Source organism: Tinamus guttatus, unplaced genomic scaffold, assembly GCF_059628265.1.
Source record: "Tinamus guttatus ecotype Peru unplaced genomic scaffold, ASM5962826v1 Tinamus_guttatus_pri_ptg000010l, whole genome shotgun sequence".
Taxonomy (NCBI): domain Eukaryota; kingdom Metazoa; phylum Chordata; class Aves; order Tinamiformes; family Tinamidae; genus Tinamus; species Tinamus guttatus.
In genome coordinates this window covers 1,553,697-1,581,056 of record NW_028288544.1, presented here as the reverse complement: position 1 = coordinate 1,581,056, position 27,360 = coordinate 1,553,697, and the positions used below count along the sequence as shown (strand labels likewise).

General features: G+C 41.8%; 1 protein-coding gene across 4 annotated transcripts in view; it reads left to right on the top strand.

Moving 5' to 3' along the window:
- The window catches only part of FYN (FYN proto-oncogene, Src family tyrosine kinase), a 123,705-nt gene that overhangs the window by 46,335 nt on the left and 50,010 nt on the right, over nt 1-27,360 (top strand). For all 4 annotated transcript variants that reach the window (XM_088522418.1, XM_088522411.1, XM_088522425.1 and 1 more), the window contains exon 2: nt 8,183-8,253. The gene's annotated coding sequence lies outside the window, so the exon portion shown is untranslated. The remainder of the gene's footprint in view (nt 1-8,182; nt 8,254-27,360) is intronic.

Sequence of the window (27,360 nt, the reverse complement as noted above, 5' to 3'; positions counted from 1 at the left end):
TCCCTCATTAGACCAGCTGACGTAGCCGAGGGCCTGGAACAGGACAACACACCAATAAGATTTCAGGCTCAGGAAGGGATTTGGAACCCAAAAGCGTATCTTTTTTCCCCTAGTTATGTCAGATGGTCTAATAAAAAGAATAACAATAAATGTAGCTGATCCTGTCTTGGGCAGAGATTGAATCTAAATGGTCATTCAAGGTCCTTTTTAATCCTGTGGTTTGGTTTTATTAGGGGTGCCTGACTCCGGCTTTTTCGTGGGCTGTGTTTTCAAGCATGTGTTGATTTTCTGCTGATACCACCAGCAGGCCTCTGACTCTCAAGAAAGTCGAGTGTCCTCATCAAGGATCTGCTGTGAGGATGTGAGAGTCTGAGATTGCTCTCAGACACGAGGCTGCCTTTGCACAGCAATAAAACGAGAATATTAAACAGGAAGCCAGTGACACTTCTCAAATGTGCTTGAGACCAGAATCCAGATGTTGTTTTGGGATGGACATAGGATAGCTGTGAAGCCTTGAATCTTTGCTACTTTTATTTATTTGTTTTTTTAATAACCTCTGCATAGTTGGGGGCAAGGGTGGCAGAACAAGGGAAAAGCTAAATTCTTTTAGCTTAGTTTCCTGAGGCAGTGATGGTTTGGCTGTTACCTTGGCACCTCCTCGTGTCAGTCCTCTCTGTGACTCTGTAGGCTGCTGACATCCACCCAAGGGGGCTTCAGGGGCCACTTCTGCCTTCAGGTTGTCAGATATTTTTGGTTTTTTAATGTAGAGTATCTTGTTGCATAGCAAATTACCAAGCTGGAAATTCAGCTTCATTAGTTTCCCCAGCTCAGGCATTTGCTTAATCTAAAAAAAAAAAAAAAAAGATTAAAAAAAAGTGGGATGGGAGCATGTGCATGTATAGGATATACTGAATAAGTGTCTATTATGACATCTTAAATCTGTGGACTGTTGCAACAAAATTAAGGCTTTTATGTGACTTTTATATTGCAAAGAGGTTTATATTAATATAACAAAATCCTGGAATTACATGAACCTTGTTTGCTCTGGTTCACACTGGGACACTTTTTAAGGAGAAGCCCGATATATTTCACGGCGTCGTGCAAAAATAAAGAACTCTGAACTGAGGCATTATGTCACTGCTGAGTCTCTTCATTTGTACTCAGAGTGTGTTGTCCTGAGAGTTTAATTTCCTGTTTTTCATTACATGAGAGTCTTTTTTGGAAGCCACTAGAGAGCAGTTTTGGGGTTGTTGTTTTGTTTTGTTTTTTTGAGAAAGCAAACTGTCAAAGTGCCCTTTTTTTGGTCATTTGTTATTTCCCGGATATGGAACTCATAAACTTGAAAACTTATTAAAATAAGTAAACAAATATACAATGAAGTCACATGAGAGGCTGCGGTCTTTCCTTGCTTTTCCCCACCCTCAGCCCATACGTGACTTTTTGTAGCTTTGCTTCATTAAAGCTGTTATCCCTCTCCACCCTGCTTTTTGCTGTTACAAACAAGTATAAATCACCTCATATATTTGCCCAATTTGTCTAATTACAAAAAATAAACCAGAATGCAACATTTTTCCCTAATCTTCTATTTACGGTACTTGCTTACTTCGAAACTCCAGAAAGAGATAAAAACACATTAGGCAAAAATGTTCTCTAGAGCAATCTTTTAAAGAGCAACAAGCTAATACCACAGCCTGGTAATAAAAACCATATTTCCTTTGTAGGGGGAAGAGGAACTTGTTTTCTTTAATCATATGTAGTTGGTTTTGCTAAGCTCCACCACTGTAAGGCCACTACCTCCTTTCCCCATTCCTACAGCCTCAGAGAGTAAAGTGAACATGACAAAAAGAAAACAGTTTACTGTCAACTTTCTGTAGTTCATGATTAGTTTACAATGCAGTATTTTGTGACCTCATCATGTTGCTGTATTCCTTACTTCTTACTGTTTACTTTTTTGCTTTGTGAGTTTTGTTTTGTTTTCTGTGGAGACGTAGTTACAAATAGCTCACTCTTGCAAATTTTTAGCATCTTTGCAATATTTTCTTTCCCATGAGGAAATGTGACCCTGTGTAGGTGGCTTACCTGCTGCAAAAGAGCATTGTCCGCTTTGGTTTCCTCAGCCCGGCCACTGAGCGCCAGGGGCAGCTCTGTGGAACATGCCCTCCTTCCGTTTCACTTTCAGGTAAATTTTGAATTACAGTAGTTAGAAAAACATCTGTGCAACATTTTTTTTCTTTCTTTTTCTCCTTTTTTTCCATGGAAAAGGATGTAGCACAAGAAGCCACAATAATGTGTGACTGGATGGGGACCTGCGGGGCCATGGATTTGGTTACCCTGTTCCCAGTTGGCCAAATTGAGACTGTTTCTTTCTGTATATGTATTTTTGTATGATTTCTTGCACAGTGGGAATGGCTGAGGTTATGGGACCTATAGTAATGCAATCATTAGCTTGCGCACCCCATATATGCTATATAAATGTGTTCATTATATGTCAGCATTATAGTGTCTTTAATTAAAACCCTGCCCACTAATTAAAGAGCAAAAAAACTTTATTAAATAAGTAAGATTGTTCAGGGAGGAGAAGAAAACCCTGATATATCCTGCAGTCATCTCGTCAGTGATAAAAAAAAAAAATTATTTAGATTACGAAGTATTTGTACTTCTAAGCAGTCTTTATTTACTCTTTACTCTTTCTGTAATTTAGTCAGTTTAGTGTTTAGTTCTCATGTTTAGTCAGTTTTCTTCTAAGGTGCATTTAGGGTTGATCTTCAAAAGAAAAAAAAACTTTTTTTTTTTTTTTTTTGTATGAATTCCATAAGAAATGTTCTTAAATCTCATTGCTCATTTTTATTTTTCGGGTGATGTGAGCACTTATTCCTGCTCCTAACAACTATTCCCTAACTATTACCTGGCACACTGGGCAGGGGAGGACTTGCAGGAGGATTTGCAGGAGGGGGCCGCCCTCTCGGCAGGTGCTGCTTGTGTCTTGGTGGCTGCCAGGATTCTGGTGCCTCCATGAGGCCCAGTAGTGTCCAGCAGCATCCAGCTAAGGAGCTTAGAGCCTGTGCTCTGTTTTTAGGACTATGGGCTCCATTCACTTATTAAAAGGAAAAAAATAAAAATAAAAAAGCACTGACTGGCACTTCTTGTTTTTCTGTAGATAATGATCCCCCAATTCATGAATTTGCTTGTTGTGAGAACTGAAGTGCATTGCTGCAGTCATGTGCTCCTCGTCCGTAGAACAGGGTATAAATGCACGCATGCGCGCTTGGTTTGAGCTTGCTGGCAGTTCCTCCTCTTGCCTTCAGCTTAGTCCTCGTGATGCCAGCGGGAGCCGGACACATGGGAAGATGCGAGGCCAGCGGTGTGGCTGGGCTGCACTCTGCACAGGCTGGTGCAGCCCAAGAGGCAACTAAACACATGGTCCCCTTGCAGGGAGTGTAGATCACAAGGGATGCCGAAGATGAAGGGTCATTCGCAGATAGGTTTCAGAAGGCAGAATTTAGGGATTGACTCTGAGCGCAGATCTTGTCTAGCTTTCCACTACCTCTCCATCTTCTCTGTCCTTCTGTGTTCCATTTACCCAGCTAACTGCTTCCTGTTTCAGTATGTTTCACTATTTCACTATTCTTAACCCTTTTGCATCTTCTGATGTTTCGCCTTTATGACTTGTTTCCAAGCCTTTGCACACTCCCTCTACATCCACAGTTTTCCAGCTGCAGAGCTCAGGTGTCTCCTGCTTTCCAGCAGCTTTCTGCTTTCTTTGTGGTCTCATAGGGCTGCAGAGCAAGTTGATGCCTAGAAAAGCAGCTGAACATAAGAAAAAAACAGTTTGGTTTGCCCTGCCTGAAAGTTGAGAGAGGAGAAGATGCCAGTATTGCTAGTACTGAGCTGAAAACCTGAATCATCAGCATCTGACTGTGCAAGTGAGGCATCCCAGGGAGAGGAAAACCAGGCAGTAGGCTTGTGGGGGAACAGTCAGGTAGGGATGCTCAATATTTATATTTTCCAATATACAAAAAAAAAGTGTGTGTGTGTGTTTTTTTTTTTCCCTCTTATATCCATCCACATACTTGCTGCCATTGCAGTGGTGACTTTGCATCTAAATTCCCACTTTTCTAGGCAGAAAGGGCACCAGTTCGAAAGATATTTTTTGGGGGGTCCCAAAGTGTGATGCTGGAGATGATGATTTTGTGTGGAAGTTACTGATTTTCTTTGGGATTCTTTTCAGAAGAAGGATTTAGTTTATCCTCTTTACATCTTGAAACTGCACAAAAGTTTCAAATAACTGTTTCAGAAACCTGATGAGTTTCCCCACAAAATAGTGATGGTTGTTCTGCTTTGTAGTCGCTGATCCTCTTTCCAAATTTTATCAATTTTGAGGGAAGGAACAGCATTATAATGTCTAATCTCAGTAGAGACTTCTAAACAGTGTTGTTCTTCCTCTTCCTCTGCTGGTGTTCAGGGTTGCTGGAGCTGCTTCCTTTGGGAGCTGGAGTTGCTGGAGCTGCTTCCCTTGGGAGCTCCCTCTTTGCGGCCTCTCCATTCCTGCTATTGAAACCGGGGCTTGTTCCTGTTATGTGCCTGCTCTCTGGAACTCACGCTTATCACAGGGCGGTTTCAGGGTAACAGGGAGCCTTCTGTCTCCCTGTGGAAGAGCAAGCCTATAAGCTTCCTTTACTTTAAAGGTTTCAGTGTTGGGGAGCTTTCAGATGGTCACAGGATAAGGGGTCTTTCTGTATAAGCTGGCATTGCGCAGCAAAGGGTGGCTTTATGTAAGCTAAGTTTAAGATGAGCAGTTCTTTTGTGAAGTGGCCACATAAATTCATTGTGTGGGTGGTTTTTTAGTCTCCTCCTGATTGACATGACTATTAGGCAGTTTTCTTTTAGATTTTTTTTTCCAACATTCTTAATAGGATTAGAAATCTTAAGAGGGGGAGGGAATATGAGGAAAATGCAACACTAGAAACAACTGAATATGCAAGTGTCTGTACTGAACAAATGCCTGTGACAGTATCTGCTATGATAGCAGAGTCCTTGATGTGTCTGAGAAGAGTGACTCAAAACTTTCTTACTGTAGGGTCATAGTAATTCACCCCTGAAAAATACTTTCTGGACTTGTTCATGGTCCAACAAAATCCCTTTATGGGATGTGTTGAATAATAAGCACAAACTATGTTTAAAACATAATAAAAAAGGAAGGCTATTGCTCTGCAGACTGATCAACACTTTCTTTACAAAGTGGATCCTGTTCACTTATAGGTCATACATCCTGATCTGGGTATGTCCATTTGTAAAGAGTTCTCCAGCCTAAAAACTTTAAGCACGTTTCCATCTTCTTCCCAACTGATCCAAGTAAAACAGCAACCCAAAGACCAAGGGTGTATGGTCCTAATTTAGGCAAGACAGCAACAGAAGAACATTACTAATGGAAAGCCCACAGCAGTTCATCATTATATACTTTTTTTCTGTGTGTTTGAACATGTGATAAATTGAATTACATTTTCTAACACCCATTTGAAAAATGTTAAAGACTGCTTGCAACTTCAGGTAGCCCTTTCCTCCAGCTGGGCCAAGCTTGCATGCAAGCTCCATGTACATCAGAGAAAATCCACTGTGTAACTTTTTTTTATGTCTGAAATCATCTTGTTTTCCTTTTCAAATGATGGCTAAATTGTCCCTCAGCATTTTTTGTTTTAGTAAAAGTAGGTATTTTGTGGATTTTTGTCGAAGATTGCTCACCACTGATTTGATCCAAAGATGATCCTTGAGGTCAGCGAGCGTTAATGGATTTGGGTTGTAGTCCTGAGAAGTAATTGATGTCTGTTGTGAGTAACTTCTTTCCTCCAGTAGGAGGGATGGACTTGATTATCATCCTGGTGCAAACTGAAAATAAAAACAGCCCGGAAACTGATGCAGGTGAACCAGGGCTTGCCTTGGGAAGCAGGAAACACAGTGAAACAGGAGGTGCTGGTGCCGTGTATGGTTATGCCCTCAGCCAGCCCTGTTTCACCAATTCCTAGCACTCTTCAGAAAGCTTTGCTGACTTTGGAAACACAGGAGAGGAGGCTAACACAGTAAATGAAGAGGGACTTTGAGCTGAGCCAATTTTGGTTGCTTTTGTAATTATTGTAATAAATCAAACGGGTGGCAAGGTTAGGGAATGCATCCAGGTAAAGGCAGACAGGGCTTCCCAGCCCATTTGGTTTGAATCCAAGTGCCTTCGCGGTGCTGCTTTGTGGGGCGAGACCCAAGGCTGGGCACTTGCAGGGGCGATGGTGGCTCTGCCACTTGTGGAACCTGTGCCAGTGTCTGGCACCTTTGTGGGACCAGCAGCATCGCAGTTTCCCTCATTTGTCACTCCTCGGAGGGGATTATTAAACCCATCTCTTGGTGTAAAAGAAAATAATGAGCTAATGCGAGGCTGAGCGCTGTTTTGAAGCTGTCTTCGCACTTGTCTGTGTGCAGATGTTATCCCAGTAGCTCGGAGGCAGAAGTAGATTTTCCTGACTTGGTTTTGCTTTCCAGGCCAAATGCCTGGAAGCCAGGGAGGGAAATGGATGGGACTGGAATAACAACCACCTTCCCCGAGCCTGAGCAAAGCAGTTCAAGCCCTGTATTTTTTCAGTGTTTTCACAGATTCTGCTGTGCAATAGATATCACAGGAGGAGGGGTTGTGGGGGTATTTGGCTTTTTTTCTTCCTTTTTTTCCTCTAATATGTTCATTTGTTTTGTTTTATCAACCACTAAACCAAGAAAGCAAGCAGGGAGAAAGACATTTTCTTTTGTAGTTTTGTGATTTTAAAAAAATCTGTTCCTATAATGTTTCCCAACAACGTCTGATTTTTCCTTTTTTCATAATTCTTTTCCTTTCCCCCCTGCCCCAAACTCTCCACCCAAAACAATCAGTTTTAGCCTTACGAAACTGCAGGTCTGCTTTTTAATCAGCATTTAGAACAATATAATCTACTTGCTACCATGTAAAGAGGGCTTATTTACCTATTTCGTAATGTAAATTTTGTTTTCACAGCTACTTTTCATGTAGCCATAATCAGGAAAAATAATTCGATCTGAAAATCTGCTCCTCCTTCCTTCTGTGCAAGCGCTCTGAGCATCCTTCGCGAAAGGTACCAGTGCGAAAACCTGCTGCTCCATCACTGAGACACTGTCTCCATCAGCAGTGCAGGCTGCCCAGTCGTTCGGGTATCAGCCTAAAGTTAGGCATTCAGCATTAATTCTATGGAAAAATCATCTAGATACTCAGGGAGTGGGCAGGACAGGGGCTTTTTTCTGTTTCTACAACAGTTCCAGTTCTGTGCAGCTTCACTAGCTTGGGCATGAGGACACTGAAATGTGTTTCCTTCCCCCATTACTGGACTCTCTGCATTCCCAGGCCTGAACAGCAGCAAAATCACAGCCCCTCCCTCTTTCAGGGGTTTAAAAAAGAAATGCTTTAACATCATTGTTAGTCTGTGCTCCATGGACCTTCTTTTTTTTTTTTTTTTCCCAAAAATTTTGCCTCAGGGGAAAATAAGGCAGTGCTGTCATCTGACATTTAGTCAAGGCTGGCGAAATGACGGCATTTGTCACTTCTGCTCTCCATATTGTCCAAACTGGCCCTAATGTGTGTCAGGCTGGATATTGCTTTTACTTAGCTGCTTTACCTCTATGTTTTTCTAAACAGTGGAGGGGACAGTTAATATATTCTAAAATCGTAATGTGGTACAAAACTCTCTCTTTTTTTTTTTCTTTTATGTATAGTTTTCAAACAAGGAGGCTGTTCAGAACATCACGTGTATGATCATATTAAAATGGCAAAGCAAAATCACTAGGTGATATTGGGTCGACCAGTTTTTCAGGGCTGGATCGAAAATAATTGGCACGCTCATGTTGTCGCTGCTGCTTGTTTCATGCTGACCTTGTGGTGCTGCCCTCTGAGTAGCTCTCGCGTCGATGGCAATGACGGGTCTGAGCGGCCTGAAGGAATCCTGGGATTATTCACGTATTTTGCGTAATGTTGGTGGATTTTAATAATTAGTGCAAAGGATTAAATCCAATTTCCTCATTCCTCACTAAGACAGTGAAAATAGTGGAATGTCAGTGATATATGTTAGCATAGTGAGAAGTGTTATCTAATTTGTGGTATTCTAGAGACTAAATATTTATTTTTCTCTTCTTTTTACAGGGCCAGTTCTTGAGCTATTTTTGAGGAAATGTGGTGAATGTAATCTTACTCTGTTTGAAGGCAAAATTCTGGTAAGTGATGCTGTCTAGATTAATTTTGTTATTCAATGACAGAGAGAGATTGCTTTGCTTTTTCAGTTGTAATTTTATTAGCTAATGGGGAATACTCTTCACAGGAATATAGCTGATTGTATATATATATATTGTTCTTCCTTTGCTGTGGAGGCTCACAGGATGAGAAGCGTTGACAGAAAACAGCATGCTGGGCCTCAAGGCTAGGAATGTAGTTTCATTTACTCCAGTGGCATCTGCTTATTGTGTCTGTAGCTGCTATATTGTACTGAAAAGCGGCTGAGCAAAAAACCTGTAGTGGAAGAATTGCCGAGGTGCGAGGTAGAAACAAAGTAAACAAAAAAAGCATGCTACTGATAGAGGGAAAAATAAAAGGACCAAAATTCATGTGGGGAAGGGGCACGCATCCCAGAGTGGGACTGTTCAGTCCCTCAAATCTTCCCATTCATCCCTCGTCTGTGTGTCTGGGGCCTCCAGCCAGCAGACAGGGGTTGTTCTGTGTGCAGTACTTCTAGAGACAGCAGCTTCCTACCAGCCTCTGGTCTTCAGGAGGAACCTATGGGTACCTGGCAGGTTTCACTTGATGTATCTGGGCTGCTGAGTTGTGCCACTGTGAGGGGAAGAGAGCAGGGAGGAATGAAAGATAATTGCGGGAGTGTCTCAGCCAGAAGGAAGGGCTCCTTTGAAAACTCCTCCTAGTTTTCTCTCTCTCTTTTTTTTTTTTTTTCCCCCCACACCCAAGGCCTTCCAGTTTTAGCCCAGCATGAGGCCTTGCAAAAAAGCAGCAGATCTGGAATAGTTTGTAGCTCTTGAATTCCTCATATTTCTAGGAAGCTCTTAATACTTACAGAGCTGATACCACCAATCTGTCACCATCACCCTTGGAGGGTAAAAAAATACTGCCAGCAGAAGACTCTGTCCTTTCTTTCCCTTGTGATACCTAAGCCAGGTATTGGGCTGGAGATAGACACATAGATAGATTTTTTTTTTTCTGCCAGAATGTGTAGATTGCAGATGAAACCGGTTTATTTTTCACGTACAGAAGACTTCAGAGTAGAACAGGGTAGAGAAAGAAATCTGGAAATCAAAGGCTGGTTCTGTGAGAACTCATGTTCTTTTCTGACATTAAAAAAAATGAAAAAGATGTTGCTTCATATGGAAAGATCTGAATTTGCTAGCATTTAAATGTAGATTGTTTAGCCTCTGCAGAAGGAGTAGTCATAAAGATAAGAAAAGATAAATGAGATCAGAATTTTACCAAGGAGTTGGCCAAATGCATGAAAAAGCCTGTACAGCTGTACCTAGGTAAACCCTACTACACCATATTTATATGCAATTCTCTCACTGCAGTTTGGAGATTTGTGTGTGCTATAAGTTTTCACTTATATCTTGTATTCTGGAATACGCAACTAGATTTTAACTGTAGTCCCAAAGATGAATCTCAGAACAGCAGCATGAACTCGCTCACCAATGAGTCAGTAAAGTTTCGTGATGACTTCTGTTACAGCTAGAGAGGATTAGTATCCAAAACGAGTTTTCTTTTTGGTGATAAAAGTCCTTTGATAATAAAAGCCCTTCCATGTCCTTACAGACTGGCTGATCTTTGTGTGTCATGTGACAAAACTCTGGTGCCAGCAGGTAAAAGGGCAGAGTTGTAATTCAGTAACCTCATAGCACCAGGGAAAGAAGGTTTTTCAGCAGACCTGGTAGTCAGATTGTTCTGTTTAAATTTCTCTTCAAAGATATATCAGTTGAGACCACTCTATGGTCCATAGTTAGTAAAATAGCGTAGTTCAAGAGCAGCAAGAGGAAAGAATCAGAAGAAATGCTTTCCTTTGAATCATAGAATAATTTTGGTTGGAAGTGATTATTACATGTTATTTTATTCACACCCTCTTTCAAAACAGGTCCAATCAGATTCGCTTGCTCAGGGCCTTCATTTTCAAATTCTGACTGAATGCCAAGGATGGGAATCCTACAGCCTCTCTGGGCACCCCTTTTAATGCTTGGCCATGCTCAGAGTGTTGTCACTGCCTTTCTATCCTAGCAGAGCAGGCTGCTATTGAACATGCAAAAGGCAGGTTACAATCCTGGGGTGTTTGTGTGCAGGTCTAAAAACCAGCGACGAGTTGTTATGTGTAGCTGCAACTTCCTCAGAGCCACAAGATGTGTTTCATCATATTCAGAACAACTAAACAGGACTTGGTGTTTGCTGGTATTTGTGGACTTTGCCTCTGCTTGTGGGAGGCATGTCTTGGAGAAGACCTCCAAATCAGGGAGGCTGCTGCCTGTGGATGAGAGGAAACAGGGTGTCACACAGATCTGGTAAACTTATTGCGGGGGGCGGGAAACGCATTCTAGTTCACAGAGAATCTGCTGGGCATTGTTTCTCAAACCTTAGTTTGTGTTCAGAGGTGAGGAGCATGATTACCAAATGGTTGAATCTCAAAGCATTAGCTGGTAAGCTCTACATGCTCATACTCTGGAAAGCTACATATTTTGCTGACCTGCTCAGAGATATACGAGAGTAGAGACAGTTCTTACCCCTGGTTTGCAGATATACTGGAATTTCTTCAGCATAGTCTGGAGCTGGGTTTGTTCTGCACTGTGCTTGGCAATGTTACCCCAGAATTTGGTATTGTTTCCCCAGAGCCATGTACTTCTGCATTTTTTTTTCCTTTGATTGCACAGCTGTGCCTTTCCCATCATTCCCCTTCAAATTGTTTGCAAAGTCTTATTTTTGAGGCAGATAGTCAGGACCTTGAGGGTCTCATCCCTGAGATCTCTGTAACATCATCTTCCTTGCTGTAGGCTTGCCTATGGCACTCCGAATTCAGTCCACAGAGTTTAAAAATAATTGCAAAAATATAAGGAAGGAAATAAGTTTTGCCCAATCTTTTGCCCTAGCCTACTGAATCTAAGAAGGACTGGCCATCAAGAGAATGTTTTGAATTTATATTGACACAGCAGCTGAGCTCAGAGGCTCAGGGGTTATTCGTCTTATGTGAAAGTCCTAGAAGAGGCCATGTGCCCTCTCGATCAAAAATTCATTATGGATTTAGGAGCTGATTAGAGAAGTACATGTAAATGCTGGGAGGTAAGTCTTAGTTGAATTTAAAAGTTACTTGGTAAGCCGATGGTGTTCTTGTGAGCAGTGTGAGTAGAGACCTCTTTTGATGAGATATCTGTAAAGCAGCCTCCTGTCCTGGCTGTCAGTAGATGTTTGCTTGGCACTTAGAGGCTTGGCCTGTGCTGCACTGAGCATAGAGTTTTGCAAGCACTTGTGGAATGGCCACCTCTTCCCATAAAAACATCCTTCTATCACAAGAAGTCCCAAGAAACACAGCCGAGGAAGAGAAGAAAACCTTGGAGTGATCTGGGTTTTGCTCTCCTTTCCTATCCCCCCAAGTAGACCATTTTTCACCAGCCCAAACTCCACTTGGCTATGGCCTTTTCTAGGGGATTGCTGTTTTTATGAGCCCAGCCTGTGCTGCGCATTATGGCGCTCCACACTCATTCACCCAGCTCTTCTAGATCCCACAGCTGGTTTTAGCCATCTAGGTCAGAGAAAGATAAAGCATCAAAGTGAACAGAGGGGCTACTACATCATCTCTTGTGCTGCTGCATATTTTTACACCTTTTTTTCCTATATATTTACTCCACCAATAAATCTGGGAATTAGCTTGAGCTAAGACATGGGCCACTTAGCTGAGCTTATCCTTTGCGGATTGGAAGTCCCTTGAATATGGGATCTGGTGGGGGCGCGTTTTGATGTTTCAGCTGAAATCAGAGATGCAGTGCTTCTATCTGAACACAGAGTTATAGGTCAGAAGCAACTGCACATCTTAATGATGTCAGCAGTTCTGGCTGGTCAGCCGTTATCACATAGAACAAGTGTCTTAGCAGCAGGAACACACATCTTTTTTTTTTTTTTTTTTTTTTCTCCCATTAAGGACAGTCAGATTACTCTTTTTTAAATGAACAATAATCTAGCAGTTAGTGCCTTTTTTTTTTAATTACATACAAATAAATTTTCATTAAGTTTGTTTGTTTGGCATTAGAAAGATGGTGGTGCCCTATGCATTTCTGGGTGTTGGATTTGTGTAATATATTTAGATACATGACATCTACCAAAAGTGCTACTGAATTTACCCTGGTGATTCTTTGCACTTGTCAGGTTTCTGACATTCAGTGCTACAGAGCACCTATGTATTTCCTGCAAAGAGTTTGGAATATTTGCTTTTTAAAGCTCTTACTGAAAAAATAACCCTCCAGAACATTTGCGTTATTACCCATGTTCTGCCGTGTCCACAAGAGGCTTTGCTGGAATCATTAGCTGCTTGTTTCTGTGGCAGACCTGTTACATTTTGGTCGTATTTCTAGAAGCCTTTGGTCTTCTAGAGTCATTAATTCGGCGCCGCCTAATGTGCTTCTGTGGCCCAACTTCATTATTTTCTTCCTATGGGCTGAAGATTATCGTGTGTCTTTAGGAAGGAAGTGATTGGAATTTCTTCGGCATTTTAAAATGTCCTGCACTGTACTGAGATTTGCTGTGCTATGCTTGTAATTCCTTCAATTTTAGACTGTTTCTTTTCTTACAGTCCACTGCACATGAAAGGCCTGGCTAACAGTGTCACTGGGTGGTAAATGTTAGTATGATTTCTAAGGAATCATGCAGTCAGTATAATTTCTAAGAAATGTAGCTTGTCCCTGGGCTGGAATTGTGTATCTCCAGTCCTAGAAGGATTGAATTTAGTCTGCAGTCTTAACACACATGAAGCGCTGTTAGACTTGTGTTCTGTTTGTTAAAGTGGGTGCCTGCGTGTGGAGGTTACATTCCTGACTCCTGCAGCTGTGTGTCTCAGTCTGTACGTTTTCCCAGGAGTTTTTCTGTACCTGCTGGTAATCCATTTAGTTTAGTTTTTGTTTTGGCTGAAGTCAAGGTGGTCCAAATGCTGAAATGGCCCAACTGAAAATGTTGTCATACCTCTCAACTTCCTTAGCTGGCTCAGTGGCAGGGATATTTGCAAGGGATCATGATGCTACAGCAACTGGAAGCAGTGTGATAGATTTTTGCAAGTGATAATTTAGTTGGTCTTTTAATTTAGATAACAAGCCCTCCAAATGATAGGTTGGAAAAAGAGCATTACAGTTGCAAATTCAAATGTTCACTTTAGGAATTGTCACCTTTGCTCTTTCCTGTACGCATACCAGCTGACTTGCACTTTGTTTCACATCTGGCTCTGGTCATTTAATATTCAAGTGTAAGAGCAGCTTGTCCTAGGCAGGTCCAGCCTGTTTCTTGCTGGGTTTTCTGTGGTATTGCAAGGGAAATCTCCTGCAAACTTAATTGCCGGCAAGTGACATCTCTTTAAGTGAGACCATGCAAATTGAGATGCATTTTTTTTCACAAATAGAGTAGCTTAGTCCTATTTGAGAGGAGTTTTCTGCAGAGATGGAAAATACAAATATAAACAAACGATAACAAGATTATGCCTTATTGCCTTACAAGTTCCTGGTCCAAATCACAAGACCTCTCAAAGTGTTTGAAGGGTCACCAGAACTTGTTACCATGGGCAAATCACTCCAGTTTCCCATGCCTTGTTTCAGAATTGGCTTGAGAAATTTTGGCTGAAGTCATACCAAAACAGCAACAAAGAAAGGAAAAAATCTTGCAGCAAGCATCCAGCATGGAGAATATTGCCAAACTTCAGCTGTTTGTGCCAAGTTTATAATTAGGCACCAACAGGGTCTTAGTAGGTAATGCTGGCAGCCCCCAACTAAGTGAGGAAGACCCTAGGGAAGCTTTCAGAGAAAAGCAGCACCCTTCAGCTGGGGCCCGACTTGCATGATGTGCTATGTATAACATGTGGACCATATCCAAGAGTAAAAGCAGCAGAGAACATCTGCCCTGGCTCTGCTTCTACCTATTGGATAAGGCAGTTTCTATGGAAAAGACTCTTACTAAATTGCATACATGTTGTAGCAATAAGCACATATTCAGTATTTTAGATTGTGGACAAGTGTAAATTTCCACTTCCAATATGTGCGCTGTATTTTGTATAGTACAACCAAGGCACTGGTTTAACCTTAGAGAAATCTGTATGAAATACAGGTGGGGAGGGTCAATGTAATTCTCCACGTTGATTCTGCCTCATCAATACTTCATGGATTTAATAGATTTTAAAACTAAAATCACTTGGGATTTTAGTGCCCAAAATGGCAGAGATTGCACAAATTAAACAAAAGACAAAATGAGTTAGTATATAATGTAGAATGTTGCAGTATCAAGAGGATTTACTTTAGTTATGGATTTGTTTAGGAGACTTCTCTGTACGACTTTATTTGGGGAGCTAAATACTTTGCACATAGGCAAGTTATCTCCTCAGTAAGGGTTTGGCATGGATCTCTGGACACGAGTGTGTGTTTCCACCTCAGAGCGTAAGCACACTGCTTTAGTGCTTCATCTCTCATTATGTCTCCCTGTTGGTTAAATGCTCATCTGGCATGAACATAATGAAGCTGCTTGAAGAAGAGGCGAGATCTCATTGCAGATTGCTAAGGCTGAGTATTTTTGGACATGGAGTTATTTATATTAACCAGTTTACTAAGCTCAAAGATAAAAGAAAGCTTGGGAAGCAATCCAGAAAAATCAAGAGCAGAAACTAAAAAAGGCGGTGTGAAGATTATGCATTAGTGAGCATTTTCAGAGTGCCAGCAGAGCAGGATCATAACAGGCATCTAAACGTGAAAATAAAGATGGGCAGATCTCGAGGACCAGCTCTCGGAACTGGCGGAGATTCCTGTTCCCCGTATCACTCTCCGTCTGCCGCTGGGGTGGAAGGGCCCATCGGGAGCACTCCACAACTGCCCTGCTCCCGCCAGCCTGTGTGAGCTCCAGGACATCTTCGTCCAGGACACTCAACTCTTTCCAGGACATGTTATCAATCATTGATGAGGCTTTTTAGAAAACCTCCCATGAGCTTTGAAGGGAGGTGTAGGGTCTGCCTTTTTAACAGCTTTGTGTTTCTGCTGTGTGTAGCATCATGAAAGCCTCAGAGCTGGCAGAGGTTTATGCAGCCTTTTCATAAATGGTGCTTCCTTCTTGTGACCTTTATGCCTATGCTCTGCCCGTCTCGTAAGAGTACCTCTAATATTGTAAGTCTCATTGCTTCTGTTGTTTTTAGTGGAGGAAAAATACAAGATCCAACTGTGTAAATGTCATTCGTGCCTAGCCTGTCTAATATTGAGAAGTCTGGTCTGCAAATTTCCCTTCAGCAAAAGCTTAAAAAGCCTTGAAGATTATGCACAACTTTCCTCATACCTTGCAACAGCAACAGGGAGAAGTATAAAGCTCACTAGTTCAGTCAGTTTTAAATACTGTTTTGTGTGTTGAGCCCTACCTTTTCAATCCACATTTCAGGCCACATTGTTATACTAACTTTTTTTTTAATCAAACTGTGTTTTAACTTCTTGAATTTTACCTGTGTAAAAATAGTGATAACTGAAGTAAGTGGCTAGAGGGATGAAAATATAAATGGCATGCGACTATCCAGATTTTTTACAAAATTGCTAGTTAAAAACATGCATGAATCTTGGATGTCATCTGAAATGCCAACAGTTTGGTCCCTGGCTAACAAACCAGCTGACTCATGTGGTTGAGATGGTATTTGGAAAGAAAATTCCATGTGGAAATAAACTTGCACCACAAAGTTGGGATTATATCAAGGTATTATAACAAGGTTGTATCTTATTGATTTTGCTACTACAGCAGTTGAAAATTTGACTCTTTTTTTTTTTTCAAGGGGAGAACTTAAGCCAAATTATAGTACAATATGCTCTAACCTAGTGGTTGCACCAACAAGCATGGCTCGTTTCTGGTTAGCTGTGCTTGGACTGAGTTGTCAGTATTGGCAAATTCTTAGTTTCCACGATACTTTCTGGTTGTGCATGACTGCATGGTTGTGCGTGACTTCTACCTTTGTTCCTCTCAGCTAGTTCTGCAATGTTACAGCATAAGTCTCTCCCTGAATGGTCTTTACTATCAAACATAATCCATTTTCTCCCTCATTTCTTCACATTCGTATCATTCGATGAGAAATACTTAGGTAATTGCACATCTTTGTGCCTCAGATAGAGGCTGAGAAAAGATCCAATACTTGAAATTCTGCTGCATCAGTAAAGCAGGTTATCCCCTAATGTATATGTAGACAACTAGGAGACCTATAGGTGATAGATACTGTATGCTTCTCGTTGTCCTCTACCATAGTGATTATGCCTGTAAAGTCAAAACAAAGAGCAACCAATATGTATATAAATGAAACGGCAGACTTTTTGCCTGGGGGGACTATGCAGCATCCACAGTTCTGTTCTTAAGAAATCGTCTATGATCATTTTGGTATTTTCTAAATACCTTTGCAGGAGACAAGTCATCACATTTGCTTTTTTGAAAGTTTTGCGCTTGAATTTTGCCCTCTAACTGGTTGTAATTATATAGGGAGGATTAGGTAGAGGCTACCCACCAGCTATCCTCTGTGTCATCTGATGCTGTTGGGGGACCAGCATGCACAGCTGTAAATGACAGTGTATATCGTTGTCTGCTTTTTTGCATTAGATAGTTCCTAAGCCAGATGAAAGCTTGAGTTGAATCCAGGAGCTGATTGCAGCAGCCTTTTGCTCGCCCAGAGGAAGTAGACCCAAGACACAAAGTGGAATTACTGCTTGTTGATACCCAAGTACTCGTTTCTCTCTGAGCGTGGCATGTGCTTCCCCGCATGTGCCATTCTGTGGTTAGCCAGAAGCAGCTGCCTGCAGACACTCGGCTGCTCCTGCGCGTGGAACGCGCCACTGACTATTATCAAAACCAGTGAATCTTCACAGACTGTAGCTTGCGACTTGGTTGGAACAATTTTGCAGGGCTCATGCTCAGGAAAAGATCGCAGAGCCCTCCATGTAATATCCCTTGCAGCAGTGCCCCAAAGGGCTCTTTGTTGCCTAAGACCTAGAAAACAACCCACCCTGAAGACATTTCAAAAGAAGGGTGTTGGACAGAGCTCTGAGAAAAGGGAGTTGCGTTGCAGGCAGAGATCAAAGCCCGGGTGCCGCTGGTTCAGCGCAGGTGGGAGTGCTCGGGAAGGTTTGCACTGACACAGCTCCTGCTGCCTCCTGTTTCCATTCGGTTTAAGCTGTGAAACTTGCAACTGCTTTTACGTGCACTTAGGCATGTGTGATTTGGGTGAATGTAGGTGAGAATTAAGCTCTGGGGAAACAGAGAGCTGTTAACCCTTTTAGAGAGTTAACCCCTTAAGTTTCCAAAAAATAAAAGGAAAAATATGTTTCCTTTTGAGGTGTATCTTTCATTACTACCCTTGAAAGTCATGTGTGTTGCAGGAGGCTTCTCAAAGCCCAGCGATTTCCATTGCCATATTAAATATTTACTCGGCTGAATGTATAGTTAAATAATTTTATCTGTGACTTTTAACTTTATTTCTTCCCTGGAAAACTCTTCATAAATACTATGAGAGGCCAGCACTGTGCCAGCCACCATCATGCTTCAGCAGGAGCTTTAGAAGTGATTGTTCTGTAGAGAATTTTTATGCCAGATTATTGCTGCTATTTCACTTCCACCCTAACCAGCAATTCTCATGATTCCCTCCTGCCCCCAAATATGTACCTTCTTTTAGAGGATGCCCATGAACATAGTCAATGTCTTGATATTCTCTTTTTCTTTTCTCTCATACATCTGGATAAATTCTAGGGTGTTATGATGTAGCTCTAGGCTCTTCTGGGTTGGAGAAGCTTCTGCTTGTCACGCAGACAAGAACTTTTCTCATTTAGGAAAAAAAAAAACTCATTCCTGTTCAGCGGTGGAGGAGGAGGAGGATGCCTTAGGCACAGCTGATGAATTAGTTGTATAGTTTCTTCAGGTTGGAAGCCAGTGTTGATAGAAATCTACTCTTTGAGCGACAGTTCTCTAATGATGTTGGACAGGAGAGCAGCAAGCGCCCTGTAAGTCTGGGTTCGTTAAAGCCCTGGAAATTTCTTAAAGTCTGAGATAAATCCCTTTGGAGCTGGCTTTGTCTGCTCATCTCTTTCCGTTTCTTGTATTTAACCAGCCTGAATCCAGGTCATCTGTCCTAGGCTAATCTATGTCAGTGGAGTGTGAAGGGAGCAACGTTTTTTTTCGAACCCAGAGCACACGAGCGAAAGAGCAGACAGTGAGGACACGGAAATCAGGGCAGTCCCCACAGTGCGTTGAAATAACTGTTGGTGATGGTGCTGACAGAAATCTGTTCTTGGAGAGTCCGACAAAAGGTAAAGTAGTAAGTGGCTCATCAAATGCACTGCTTTGGTTATTCAGCAGGTGCTGCTGTCCAATTACTGCGTTAACCAGCTTGTCTGTAGCCCAGAATGGTTTGGCAGCCTCCAGTTAAAGTTTCAGTAATTTACAGAAGTAATTCCTGCTGATGTTGCACGTGACTTTGCTTGCAAGGATCTGGAAATACCTGAGTCATCACAATCCATTTGTTAAATTTTATAGGTGTTGTACACCTCATGTTTAAAAAATAGTTTGAAAAATAGAATTTGCTAATGCAGTCTAGTTTAGTCTTTTCTGAAGTCTTTTAAAGTGTCAGCTATGACTTGCAAGTAGCAGAGACTGATGCTACTGCTTATTTAAATGTGTATGACATCATTTAAAACCCCACTTACTATGCAGATATATTCAGTATCTAGTAGAAGCCTTATTTATGAGAGGAATCTTTTTTTATTTTTTTCTGCTTTAAGACAGCTCACCTGGCACTAGGCTCATTCTTGGTGGAACAAGGTAATGTATCTGATTATGATTTGGACTCTCTCAATAAAGCAGCTCTTCAACTTGCTGCTGTGATTTACAGGAACAGCCTTGTGACACTTCTCCAACCTTTTGAAGCTTCCTACTTTTTCCTTGGTCATTCCAGGGCTAACATAATTTCATCTTCTTCTTCGCAATTAGGTTAGGTACAGGCAATTTCCTTGTAAAATTGCCTGAGCAGGTCTTCTGGTTAGTGGTAATAACTTTGTTGTGGCTCAGCAGGGTTGGCAGGATAATTAAAATGGACTTCAGTTCTCCAGATAGGGCTGCAGTTAAACTCCACAGATCTGCTCAGATGCTTGGTTAAGTTTCCATATACACAGGTTCTACTGGGAACATATTTGTCTTCTGTTTATGGCTTCCATTCTATCTATTCCACTCCAATCTACGCACCCTTTTTGCTGGAAAATCAGTTTAATACAGTGAATGCTAATGCGTTTCTTTCTCTGGTCGCATACGTGCTCCAACACTAGATGGATTCCTGCTAATTTGTGCCATCTCTTTTTTTTAGATATTCATTTTAATCCCTGAATGCTCAGGGTTTTATGAAAGAGGAAAGAGAACAAATAGAAATTTCATACAAATCCAGAATTACCTTTAAGAGGATCTTTCCAAATAAACCTGAGATTTGTACAAAGTTGCTGATTACTTTGTCACATGGGGTCAATATTGATTTAGTGCTGCATGAAACATCCTGCTAAGCTGTAGTGCAAAATAACCCATGCAAGACAAACTTCCCAACCCTTCCCCTCGGACCCTCATCATTTTGTGGCTCACTGTGTCTGGGCTCCCTGCAGCTATAGCCATAAACACAAATGCACTTTTCCAAGCCATTTCTTGAGCTTTTCCTCCTCATTTCAGAGAGCATGGAGAAAGCAGTGTCCCTCTCCACACACAGACCTTCCCTTGCCTTTCTGAACAGTGGTTTGTGTTAAAAAATAGTGATAGAAAGACAGATAATTAGCATTGTGCATGTAGTTAAACGATTTAAAATTAAATGTTACTGGTGCTAGTAAAAGGTGATACTAGGTTTTGTTATTGCTTTGAGAACCCCGAGGCTTTAGTAAAAGCTCTCTGTTAGAAGGGATATTGCCTTTGTTTGCAGTCTATGACAAAAGAGGAGCAGGGAAACCGTTTTTTTATAAACAACACTGTAAAATTTATTATCATGCTTTCATTTATATCATTTTTGCTGTGTTGATTTCAAGAAAGTAGCCTGTCATACAAGGCAATATAGAGAAACAAGGGTTTTGTATTAAGCACAGAGAAAGGAGCTGCTGTGCCAAGTGTGTGAGATTGGAACCGGATCTCTCGCTCGCTGGTCCTCTACTCTCATCATTAGACGATCCAGCTTCCTAGGCAGACAGATTACTTCATATTTTTATTCATTAATGATTTATCAGACAGCTCCTCCCCTGAAGGCTCATCTCTCCTGTTATATTCACAGCCCACACGCAACCAGTAACATGTAGCTGCCAGCTGGCACCCTTGCATTTAGTGTGCAAGCTGCTCGTGTTTGCCGAGGCTGCTGCTGCTCCCTCTCCCTTTTCTCGCAGTTGCTTTGGCTCACCTGGCTGCCACTCAGTGGCCTACGTTGCGCCAGATTCATCAAATCTCTGTTTGTCCCATTCTCCTGTTCCATCTCTGCAAGCCTTCTGCTTAATGTTTTTGTACTTATTAGCCTCAAGAAAGGGGGAAAGAAAGGAAGAAAGAAAGGGAAATATGAGGAGATGAGGTGGCCCCACTTATAATGTGGCAGTGTTTGTGTTTTTGTTACTGAAATACTTAGTAGCTCTTTCAGAGCACTATGCTTCTGGTGTGAGGACATGCTCAGGGGTGTTTGACTTTTTCATTGCAGGTAGAATCAGTAGAGAAGGCTGGGGAGAAAATGAAAGAGCCCTGTCTATGAACAAGTGCATGTGAAGGTGTGGGTTGGTTTTAATTTCAGGTTTTGCTCTCAAGTTCTTGGCACAACAACTCTTTTGAATTCCTTTTTCAGTTGTCTGTATGAGATAGTGATTTTTATCACATAGCTAAATATCAACCCCAGTCTTGTTCTCTGTTCTGCTCCCAGAAGTGAGTTGTGCTTTGAGGTCTGGGAAAGGGAGTCCAAGTGAAATCTCATGATTAAAGGGAAAAAAAATCCAAAATTATTTACTGCTTTCCAGCCCTGCCAAGTACCTTAATCATGATTTGCCTACTAGTTATTCTTGCGGTAGGCCAGTGATGCATAGAGCAACAGTAAATGTCCACTGCGTGTGGGTTGTGACTGAGCACAAGGGTTATAGAACAGGAGGAATAAAGGAAACACCCTTGAGTAATGTATGCATGAATATATAATTCTTGAGTGCTTAATCTACTCTCGGCAAGTGGTGATTGATAAGCAATTCTCTCTTCTCTCTCCCACACCCTCCAAGCATCTCCAGAAAGGGCATGTGACAGGAATAATAAATCTTGCGAGAAATTTACCTCCTTGTTTAGTCCTCAGAGCTGTTGAAACATCTTCAATCCTGTTATTTTAACAGGCTACAATGGAAACCATGGATTAAAAATGCTGTAAAAGCCTCAATAGGAAGAAACTGACTGTTCCTTGGATGCATAAAATACATGGTCACTTGCATTGTTTTCAAGGACTTCTGAATTGCTCCCTAATCTGGAAATTCAGGCCCCTTCATGTGCCCCTTTGAAACATCACTTAGAGTTAATCAGCATTAAAGGCATCTGGCTCTAATCTAAGGGCTTCATTGCTCCTACAGCTCCAGCCCAGCCAGAACATTACACGCCGTGATCTTTGGCTTTGAGAGAAATCTCGATCTAAATCTGAATTGGATCATCTTTATTCTAGATCTGCAAGGTGGAGCTTTACACTGCTGTTTTAAGCACAGAGCTAGAAGAAAAAAAGTGGCTAATACACAAAACAGCTTGGCTGTCCTGTTGTAGACCACAGAACTAAATTCCAGCAAGAGCAGCAAGCAGGCTCTGCTCACACAGGCAGGAGAAGTTGTTGTCCTGTGGTGACTCAGGACAGAAAAGGGAAATAACCAGGAAGAAACAGCAAGTAATCTATTTCCAGGACCAGTTTTGCAGACAGAAGGGGGTCAAAATGAGGCCAAGCACTCAACCCATCAGCTGCTGCAAGATCTCTGCATCCCAGAGCCTTAGATGATGACGGCAACTGGGTGGGATTAGCAACTGTGTCTAAAGGACAGCTCTTGTAGCTCCTTCTGTAAAAGCTGCCAAAACTGGACTGCGGCTGTCAACAGAACTAAGAGGTTGTTTGCACCAGGAGGTTACCATCAAAAAAGCAGGGTGCAAATTTACAGCACCCAGACTGCTCCTTACCAAGTCCCTGTATGTGGTGTACATTACCACACATATAGTGTGCGTTAAACGTGCAAGGAGCTGGTGCTGCATCGATAATGCATGCTGGATTTCCACCTAGCACTGTTTGTGGTAAACCTCAGTTTACCAAGCAGTTATTTGCTTTTTTCTTGCATTCAGTCTTTTGGTTTTACCCCTTGGGTTCGAACAGAAGTTCTAAAGTAGCAGGGATTTGAATCAGGCCATTAGCCTGCAAAATGTGTATCATACTTTTGTTACGTTAACTGAATTGCTACGTTTGCTTGTAGTTTTTGAAAGGCAGGGGAAGAGCAGGTAAACAAGTACAGCAGGTACAGAGTGGCATAACAGAGCCACAAAACTGTTTAGGTTAGAAGGGACCTCTGATGACCATCTGGTCCTGCACAAAGCAGAGTCAGCAAGAGCAGGTTGCCCAGGACCATATCCAGTTGGGTTTTGAATAGCCCTGGGGATGGAGACTAACACTTCTCTGGGCAGCCTCTTCCAGTGTGTGACAGCCATAACGCAACAAAGTGGTTTTCCATGTGTTCAGATGGATTTTCCAGTGTCTCAGTTTGCGTATGTTGCCTCTGTCGCTGTCCCTGGGCACCACAGAGAGGTCTTGCTTCATCTTCTTTACTGCTTCTCATCAGGTATTTATACACATTGATCAGGTCTCCCCTGAGCTGCCTTCCCTCAAGCCTCACAGTGCTCCAGGCCAGCTCCCTCTGCATGCGCAGCTATGACACGGCGGGCCCATGGACCAGAAAATATCCAATCCGGCCATGTGGGCCTCCAGCCACCTTTGCTTGACTTTCAAGAGCTGCTCATCCTGACATGCAGAGTTTGGAGAAGGTGATCCTTTAAAATCACCCAGCTCACCTGCACCCCTCTTCTCTCTAGGGTTGTATCTCATGGGATTCTTTTGAGCAGGCCCCTAAACAGGCCTAAGTCCAGGTTGTGATCCTGCTATTTGCCTTGTTCTGCTCCTTGCAGGATCCAGAACTCCACCATCTTGTGGCAACTACAGCCAAAGCTGCCCCAACCTTCATATCTCCAACCAGTTCTTACTTACTGGAAAGGGTGAGGTTCTGCAGTGTGACTCCCCTCTTGAGCTCCTCAGTCACCTGTGTCACTCACCCTGCTCTTTCACCTTGGCACTTTCAGCCTTTATTTTTCCCCCATTATTTATGGTATCAACTGCTGTTTCTCTATGCAAAATTTCCATTGTTTCTCATGATTAAACTTTTGAACCTCATCCTGAAATTTTGTCCCGTGGAAAGTAGTTTGAGAAAGAAGGCTAAGTGAGGTTTGTACCAAGATGAGACATGTAACCCACCTAGAGGGTTGCTTTTCATTTTCTCCTCTTTTCTCACGCTTAAATGTAAAATAAGCATTATACTGTAGGAACCAGGCAAAGGCTAATTTGCCTCATTTGAATGTGAAAAGGAGCCCACATCCTTCCTGTGCCCTGCGAAGAATGCAAAAAGACTTTACAGAAAAAACAGATGTACTAATATGTATCACTTGTTGGGGGGAAGGGGAGAGCCAGGGTGGTGCGATTAAACCAATGCTGAACTTGCAAGAAAACTAAACCAGTGGCATTCAAAATATAGTGCTGGGAGGCTGGGAAAGTTAGGACTGTGCTCTTTCACTTACGTTTATGCTCCAGGCATCTGAAAAGCTGTTCTGAAGAATAGATACAAAAAGGAGTGTGTAGCATCATTTTTCACGCTCAAGAAAACCTACACTGCAAATGCTGTAAGTGCTTTGTGTTAGCTTGCTTGAATGCAAACAAAAAGCAGAAGCTCCAGCATACCCTTAGAGAAATCGCCTGAATTTCAGGGACAGTATTGCCTAGCCAAACAGTTTGCTGCTCACATCATACACAAGATAAATATTTTTTTAAGTATTCATGATTTCATTTATATTCTGGACTCCTCTACCTCTTTAACACGTAAGTACAAAAGTCTTGGTGCTGCCAGGTCTCCAAAAATACAGGATACAGTGGGGAGGTTTCTGTGGTTTCAAAGAGCATAGAAGATGGAGAATAAATGAATTCAGGATATAATTTCTACACCTATGCAATCAGATTCAAAGCTTTGTCCTTTCCTGATTCTTCTGTCGTGCCTTTTCATGAACTTTGTCAATGAAGAGTCGGGATCAATCCATACGCTTGCAAATTTGCTGCTGCTCAGACTCCTGAAATTCACTACTCTGCATGATGCATATTTGGCCCAGAAACAGTACAGAGCCTCTTGCCAACTTTTTACCTTGTAGACAGGAGACAGTCAGATGTGGCCGTTTATCGTTTCTGTGCATTGGCTGTCCTGATGATAAATGGGTTAAGTATGAGAGAATCCTCGGAAGTTACATTTTAAAAAAACTAGTTCAGACTTCCTAAATTAAAAACAAATTTTGCAAAAACGAAGAAGTGAAATGTAACAGTCAGTCACAGGTCTTTTTCCAGCAGGGCTAGCTGGGCAACCTGCATGAATTACACGAAGCAAACCTTCAGGCGGGCTTGAAGCTGGCTGCTGTAGGCGCAGTGTGACTCACATTTTCTTGCTATCCAGAAGTTGATAACTGATAGTTCAGTTGAAGCTGAAGTTCCTGATCATAGCAAAACTTTCCAGAATTGGTGCTTTCTGTTCCTGAAATTACCACTGCTTGCATATCCAGGAAGTGTTTGTAATTGACAGGAATTAAAAAGACAAGGTCGTAATATCAAAAATTGCTATGTATGAATTTAAAAGGCTCAGTAGCCTTGAAAAGAAGAATTTTAAGCCCACTTACCTGAATCACTTACACAAATGCAAATGCAGTACAATAGGTTGAGATGTTTGGATTGCAGTTTAGCTGCAGACTTGTTTTGTAGAATCAGGATAAATTGAATCTTGGCCATGAACTAGTATCTCTGTTTTGGAACAAATATCTCAATGCAGCACACTGCAGAAGGAAGGAAGTAGAATAGAAATTAGATCACTTTTCTACATTATTTCTTATAAGCATGATCTTCTTACATATGGAATGATCTTCTTACATATGGAATAAACATTTCCTGTGGTAAAAATGCAGTAGCAGTCTGCAGTTGCCAAATAATCGGTAACCCACCATCACTGAAAACTGGAAGTCATATTAGACTTGTATATTTAAGGGAAGTGTTCAAATCATGCAGACAATCAGATCTCCAGTGCTTATCCTGCTCTGAAAAAATAGTGAGCACGAACTACCTAATAGCTGCTGGGACTGTCACAACAATTGTCGCTTTGCTGTAGTGCAAATATGATGAACCTTGACTCTTGGTATAGACGGCAGTGTAATGATAGGAGTGCATTCAGTTGCTGCTTTTTGATTTGTATCATCCTATCTAGCCAAAATCCGGTGGATATCCTATCCTCTTTATTTCACTTGCTTTATTCCTACGTTATAGATGCTTTATTTATCTATTTAATACCAATTAGCAACCCTATTCCACGAGTTGTTTTAGAGCACCTAGCTGTGTTATCTGCACTGTCACTATACCATGATAGTTGGCACATAGATGGGAATACTAGGGTGGTGCATTTCTCTGTGGAGATGCTAAGATACTAGAAAAAAAAATACTTTAAAATTTAATAAGACAGCCTGAGAAATTCAAATGCTTTCTTAGCATGTTAAGTCTTACTCTCAGTCAGCCTTTGTCCTCTGAATCTCTAGAGCAGCAGTTCCAAAGCTGTGCAGCCCCTACTAGTCTGATGAACAAGCAAAGCGTGGACCACACTTTGGGGCCATATTCTGGGTTAGGTAGGTCAGGTAAAGGATGGAAGATGATGAAGGATAAAAGACTATTTCTGTCTTGTGCAGGGATGGTTTGATATTCTGGGTCAGGTAGTTTCAGGAGCTTAGCACATGATCATACATCTCTCAGAGGCCTTGTTTCTTAACAGAGGCTGAAAAGGGAAATCTCTGTCTCTCTGTCGTAGTTAGGCAGCAGATACAGACTTTTATTGTGGTAGAGTGACCCACGCAAGCTGTTGCAGTAAAGGGAAATGAGAGTAAGTTTCTTCACAGGATTTTCTCTCCTTGGAAGCACTCTAGGTACAGCGAAAGTGGAAGCTTTAGGGGTCACATCTGGCTTTTGCGTGATACCGTTACAGACTGTCTGCATGGAGGGATGGAGAGCTGAAGGGAGAACATTCCTCTGGGACAGAAGAAGGCCTTTCTAGGAAAGGAGGTAAAAGATGGAGGAGGGAGTCAGGATTTGCAGTTTGGGGTTTGTTTGTTTCTGTTCCTCGTGTAAAGTTGACAGACCAGCCATTTTCGGCCTTCGGATGGTCCCCATGAGTTCTGCAAAACTGCGCCATTATTCTGTATTTTTTCTTCTCCTTTTATGCAGAAGTTATTTCAGGAGCAACTGTGACTAGTTAGAGAAGCAAATTTTTAGTTTACTCTTTTATTCTCAAGGTAGTCATCATGGCTTCCTTGATTTGGTTTCCTGCCAGAAATTCACCTTTTCCTTGGAAAATATTCCCAGCTTCTGTTCTTGCAGTCCCCATGCGAAAGGATAAGAAGTTGCCTAGATGTTCTCCGATTTGACATCAGAATATGCATCCTCAAGGTCTCTAAAACTTGGGTATTTAAACCAGTGGCCAGACAGGAACATTTCGTTGTCTAGAAAATGTTCCTCATTTTTTAGAAAGAATCCATACAGTTCCTTATTTTTTAGAAGAATGAGAGACAGAGTTTGCTTTAGTGTGAGAGAACTGTCTTAGTAACTCTTTTGAATTTACTGTAGCCATAAAGATCTGACGTATGCTCTTCCTGAGGTTTGAGATTAATATCCTAGATGGAGCAGATGTTTCCTGTGTGTTATACAGAAAGAGCCAATTATATATGTAAGACATATGTAGATCTAAACTATCAATCAAATTTGG